A 6,455-nucleotide genomic window follows, 5' to 3' on the forward strand; every position below is an offset into this window, starting at 1 on the left:
GAAATTGGGCTTCAAATTTTGGGGGGTATTTTCTGCTTTAACCCTTTGTAAAAATGTGAAATTTTTGGGAAACCAAGCATTTTAGGATTTTTATTTTTTTTTAACATATGCAAAAGTCGCGAAACCCCTTTGGGGTATTAAGGTTCACTTTACCACTTGTTACGTTCCCCAAGGGGTCTAGTTTCCAAAATGGTATGCCATGTGTTTTTTTTGCTGTCCTGGCACTATAGGGGCTTCCTAAATGCGGCATGCCCCCAGAGCAAAATTTGCTTCCAAAAAGCCAAATATGGCTATTCCTCTTCTGAGACCTGTAGTGCTCCAGCAGAGCACTTTTCACCCCCCATATGGGGTGTTTTCTGAATCGGGAGAAATTGGGCTTCAAATTTTGGGGGGTATTTTCTGCTTTAACCCTTTGTAAAAATGTAACATTTTTGGGAAACCAAGCATTTTAGGTAAAAATTATCATTTTTTTTTACATATGCCAAAGTCGTGAAACCCCTGTGGGGTATTAAGGTACACTTTACCCCTTGTTACGTTCCCCAAGGGGTCTAGTTTCCAAAATGGTATGCCATGTGTTTTTTTTTTGCTGTCCTGGCACCATAGGGGCTTCCTAAATGCGGCATGCCTCCAGAGCAAAATTTGCTTCCAAAAAGCCAAATGTGACTTCTTCCCTTCTGAGACCTGTAGTGCGCCAGCAGAGCACTTTTCACCCCCATATGGGGTGTTTTCTGAATTGGGAGAAATTGGGCTTCAAATTTTGGGGGGTATTTTGTGCTTTGACCCTTTGTAAAAATTTTAATTTTGGGGGGAAACCAAGCATTTTAGGTAATTTTTTTTTTTTTTTACATTTGCAAAAGTCATGAAACACCTGTAGGGTATTAAGGCTCACTTTATCCCATGTTACATTCCCCAAGGGGTCTAGTTTCCAAAATGGTATGCCATGTGTTTTTTTTTTTGCTGTTTTGACACCCTAGGGGCTTCCTAAAGGTGACATACCCCCCAAAAACCATTTCAGGAAAATGTTCTCTCCAAAATCCCCTTGTCGCTCCTTCCCTTCTGAGCCCTCCACTGCGCCCGCCGAACACTTTACATTGACATATGAGGTATGTGCTTACTCAAGAAAAATTGGGCTACAAATACAAGTAAAAATTTTCTCCTTTTACCACATGCAAAATTTCAAAAATTGGGTCTACATGAACATGCGAGTGTAAAAAATTAAGATTTTGAATTTTCTCCTTCACTTTGCTGCTATTCCTAAAGGGTTAAAACACTGACTGAATGTCATTTTGAATACTTTGGGGGTGCAGTTTTTATAATGGGGTCATTTGTGGGGTATTTCTAATATGAAGACCCTTCAAATCCTTTTCAAACCTGAACTGGTGCCTGAAAAATATTGAGTTTGAAAATTTTGTGAAAAATGTGAAAATTGCTGCTGAACTTTCAAGCCCTCTGGTGTCTTCCAAAAGTAAAAATTCATAAACTTTATGATGCAAACATAAAGTAGACATATTGTATATGTGAACCAAAAAAAAAAAATATATTTTGAATATCCATTTTCCTTACAAGCAGAGAGCTTCAAAGTTAGAAAAATTCAAAATTTTCTATTTTTCAAATTTGGGGATTTTTCAACAAGAAAGGATGCAAGTTACCATAAAATTTTACCACTAAGTTAAAGTAGAATATGTCATGAAAAAACAATCTCGGAATCAGAATGATAAGTAAAAGCATTCCAGAGTTATTAATGTTTAAAGTGACAGTGGTCAGAATTGCAAAAAACGGCTGAGTCCTTAAGGTGAAAAAGGGCTAAGTCCTTAAGGGGTTAAGATATGATTATCTCTTGGGATGATAATGATTTATTATCCTTAAAACTCCTCTCTTTCAAACTTACCACTCTTCTATGTCTAATTTCAGTCAAACGCATTTCAGATGTCAGATCTCTTGACATTTCTCGCAGACAATTTACTTCACAAGGAGTTTTTTTTTCTTTCTGTTTATCGTCGTACCAAAACTAACCTTTACTCTGTTTTCTATCCTTCCCTCACCACAAAAAACTCTGTGTGGTTTGTTGCTTTTGTTCTTATGAATCCAGAACAGAATCTCTCAGAATTCCTTCTTCCTCACAATTATTAATTTCCTTCTGCAAACCTCATGCTCCTGTCTCTTCACCTACTTTTGCTAGATTTGGTTAGACAAACAAAGCATCTAGCTGGCATTGATATCTCTAAATTTGGCGCCCATTCTACCAGGGGTGCTGTTTCCACTAAACTTTTTTAATCGGGGCATCACTTTCAGACCTATTAAAAGCAGCTTACTGGTCTTCTGATTCTACTTTTAAAACTTTCTATTTTAGGCCTGAATCTCATGTTTCTATGTTATTGTTATAAACTAACCTTTTTCTCTTCTACAGGGTGGGCCATTTAAATGGATACACCTTAATAAAATGGGAATGGTTGGTGATATTAACTTCCTGTTTGTGGCATATTAGTATATGTGAGGGGGGAAACTTTTCAAGATGGGTGGTGACCATGGCGGCCATTTTGAAGTCGGACATTTTGAATCCAACTTTAGTTTTTTCAATAGGAAGAGGGTCATGTGACACATCAAACTTATTGGGAATTTCACAAGAAAAACAATGATGTGCTTGGTTTTAACGTAACTTTATTCTTTCATGTGTTATTTACAAGTTTTTGACCACTTATAAAATGTGTTCAATGTGCTGCCCATTGTGTTGGATTGTCAATGCAACCCTCTTCTCCCACTCTTCACACACTGATAGCAACACAGTGAGGTGTACAGAGATGGTGGAGCCCACTGCAACACGTGAGAAGAGCAGCTAGATGGGGCCAGCACAGAGGAAAGTTGCCGCGGCTGCAGTGCAACTTTTCCAAGACCTCGCTGACCGCTTGCAGCAGTTGTCCCTTGGGGCCGAGGAGGCCTGCAACCTACCCCTGCTACCAGAGGACGACGAGTGGCCAGCTACCCTGAAAGGGCATCACCCGGAACATCAGGAACGGCATTACTGGTGAGACTGTCCCCTAACCACCAGACATGGGGATCCTGGGCCAAGATTCCTAATGAAGAATCAGATGTGAGTACTCCGGCTGAAGCTGCCTTTTCTTCTTCATCAAGACAAGAGAGAGAGGTACCCTTGTCCCAAGTAACTCCAGCCAGCGCATGCCCGCGGTCACCCCCTCTTCTGAAATGGGTGTTCAACGATGAGCCTGCGTTGATACGTTGAAATCAATAGCCTCATTGAAAAGCTAAAGGCCCAGCTTAGGGAGAGATACGGGCCGAAATGCCTCCCTTATGAAGTCCAGGCAGAGCAGCAGAGGGACACTAAAAAGCTCTTTATATTCACATGTTGGACCACCCACGAGAGGGTGAGCCACAGTGGTCAAGTTAGACAAGGCTAAAGGTTTTGGTACCCTCCTAGACTGCTGAAACGGAGTGACCATATTGGTTAATAGAAGGGCCGTTCAGCGGGACTACCTGCCCAAAAGTTACCACTCCCTTGAGCGAGGGGAGATTGTAGGGTACACCCCAGTCAAGAGTCTGTGGGGTGAATGGGCTGCAGCAGTAACAAGACCCAAAGACCCAACACAGATACCCTTCACATACTTTCCTTCGGACGACTAGGACGCAGATCCCCATGGAATCCGGCCAATGAGGCTGCCTAACACAGCCTGGGAAGAGGAAACGTACCGAGTGCCCATCATGGATCCTAAGTATATGTCAAGGTCCCATTCTACAGCATCTCTAACAGAGAATGTGCCCAGGCCTACTCCCCCTGAAGAGGTGAGGCCTAAGCAACAGGCACAAACATATGTGCCTAGGCCTACTCCCCCCCGAGGAGGTGTGGCCTAACCAACAGGCACCGACTGTAGTACCAGTGGCCTCAGCCGCTGCTATGAATATTGTGGTGAGTGTGAACCCTTCTGTGGCACAGTCCCAACTCACAAAGGTCTCTTGGGACACTGCCATTAATCCCATGAGGGAATCCCAACCTTGTGCTCCTTGCTACATGTCTCAGAGCCGGAAGTACGCTGATAGGCGAGGTTGAGAGTCAAGAACATTCTCGTTCTTAGTATTTTGCTTGCCATTAACTGTGTGGTAAATCAGTACCCTCTTGTGTTACAGATTGCTCCAGTTTGGTGACCAGTGCAAGATGAAGTGCCTGGCAGGACTATGCCAAGAAGTTCACCTGTTCAGCAATGTAACCACCTTCCTAAGTTTGTGCCCTGCCCCAAGCCGAGAAACTCCTTGCCTAAGGAGATTCTAGTAAGTCTGTACCCAGCATTCGGCAACAGCCGTGTTTTATTTAAGACTCTATAATGCAGGTGGACTGTTGAGCCTTGCATGACCGTTTGTGTAAATGTTCTCATAGTCATATATTTTTGTGCACAAAATGTTGCACCCAAACAGCAGGTGAATGTTGCCTGAATGTTCATGTGTTGTGCAGCTGTCATATAACCCTTATGTTCTGATAAATAAAATGTCTGGTTACATGAAATGTCCACCATGTAAATGGTATTATTGTACAGAAGTATAAAATTCCTGTACTCAAACACAAAATTCCTGTACGGGAAAAAAAAAAAAAAAAAAAATTATATATATATATATATATATATATATATATATATATATATATAAATATATATATATATATATATATATATATATATATATATATATATATATATAGGTAAATATACCTCTTCCAGGAGTTATAGTGTCTACTTAACCCCTTAAGGACCAAGGACGTACCGGTACGTCCTTGGTCCTGCTCTCCTGATATAACGCGGGGTTACACAGTAACCCCGCGTCATATCACGGCGGGCCCGGCGTCATAGTGAAGCCGGGACCCGCCTCTAATAGCACGCAGCGCCGATCACTAAAAGTGAAAGTGAAAGTTGCCGGCTAGCTCAGTCGGGCTGTTCGGGATAGCCGCGGCTAATCGCGGCATCCCGAACAGCTTACAGGACAGCGGGAGGGCCCCTACCTGCCTCCTCGCTGTCCGATCGCCGAATGACTGCTCAGTGCCTGAGATCCAGGCATGAGCAGTCATGCGGCAGAATCGTCGATCATTGGTTTCCTATGAGAAACCAGTGATCAATGATGAAGATCAGTGTGTGCAGTGTTATAGGTCCCTATGGGACCTATAACACTGCAAAAAAAAAGTGGGAAAAAAAAGTGAATAAAGATCATTTAACTCCTCCCCTATTAAAAAATTGAATCACCCCCCTTTTCCAATAAAAAAAAAACACAGTGTAAATAAAAATAAACATATATGGTATCACCGCGTGCGGAAATGTCCGAATTATAAAAATATATCATTAATTAAACCGCTCGGTCAATGGCGTGCGCGCAAAAAAAATCCAAAATCCAAAATAGTGCATTTTTGGTCACTTTTTATATAATTTAAAAATGAATAAAAAGCGATCAATAAGTCCTATCAATGCAAAAATGGTACCGTTAAAAACTTCAGATCACGGCGCAAAAAATGAGCACTCATACCGCCCCATAAACGGAAAAATAAAAAAGTTATAGGGGTCAGAAGATGACAATTTTAAACGTATTAATTTTCCTGCATGTAGTTATGATTTTTTCCAGAAGTCCGACAAAATCAAACCTATATAAGTAGGGTATCATTTTAATTGTATGGACCTACAGAATAAAGATAAGGTGTCATTTTTACCGAAAAATGTACTACGTAGAAACGGAAGCCCCCAAAAGTTACAAAATGGCGTTTTTTTTTTCAATTTTGTCGCACAATGATTTTTTTTCCGTTTCACCGTAGATTTTTGGGCAAAATGACTGAGATGATTACAAAGTAGAATTGGTGGTGCAACAAATAAGCCATCATATGGATTTTTAGGTGCAAAATTGAAAGAGTTATGATTTTTTAAAGGCAAGGAGCAAAAAACGAAAATGCAAAAACGGAAAAACCCCCGGTCCTTAAGGGGTTAAAGGTTCCCTCCCAGCTCCTCTGGGAGTAACAATAAATGCCACCCTTCACTAGCACCTAACAATGAAACATAACAATCAGATACCAAGACTGACTATATTCATAAAACTCAGTACACATAGTACAGTACATAAACTTCCTTAGTGTACATCCATAAAGTTCAGTACACATAACTTATAAAATATATCTCACAGACCGATAAAAAAAAAAAAAATAAGTCTCAGGGACTGTAACAATGCTCTATATCAGTCCATACCACTGTTATGCACAAGTGTAATGCACTAATATGTTCTTTTGTTTTTACGTGTTCAGGATGCTCTTCCTGGCCAGAAGGTATACCTGTAGCTAACTAAAAATACATGTATCCAGCAAGGTAACAGTATGCTTAATTGTTATCTAGGTCTAAAGAGTTCTAGGGGTAAGTGTGTAGTACCGATAGACCCTAGTAGCTAAGGCATTGGGCAGAAAGCCTCAGGCAACCCAATCCGCA

Source organism: Hyla sarda, chromosome 1 (assembly GCF_029499605.1).
Source record: "Hyla sarda isolate aHylSar1 chromosome 1, aHylSar1.hap1, whole genome shotgun sequence".
Lineage (NCBI taxonomy): Eukaryota > Metazoa > Chordata > Amphibia > Anura > Hylidae > Hyla > Hyla sarda.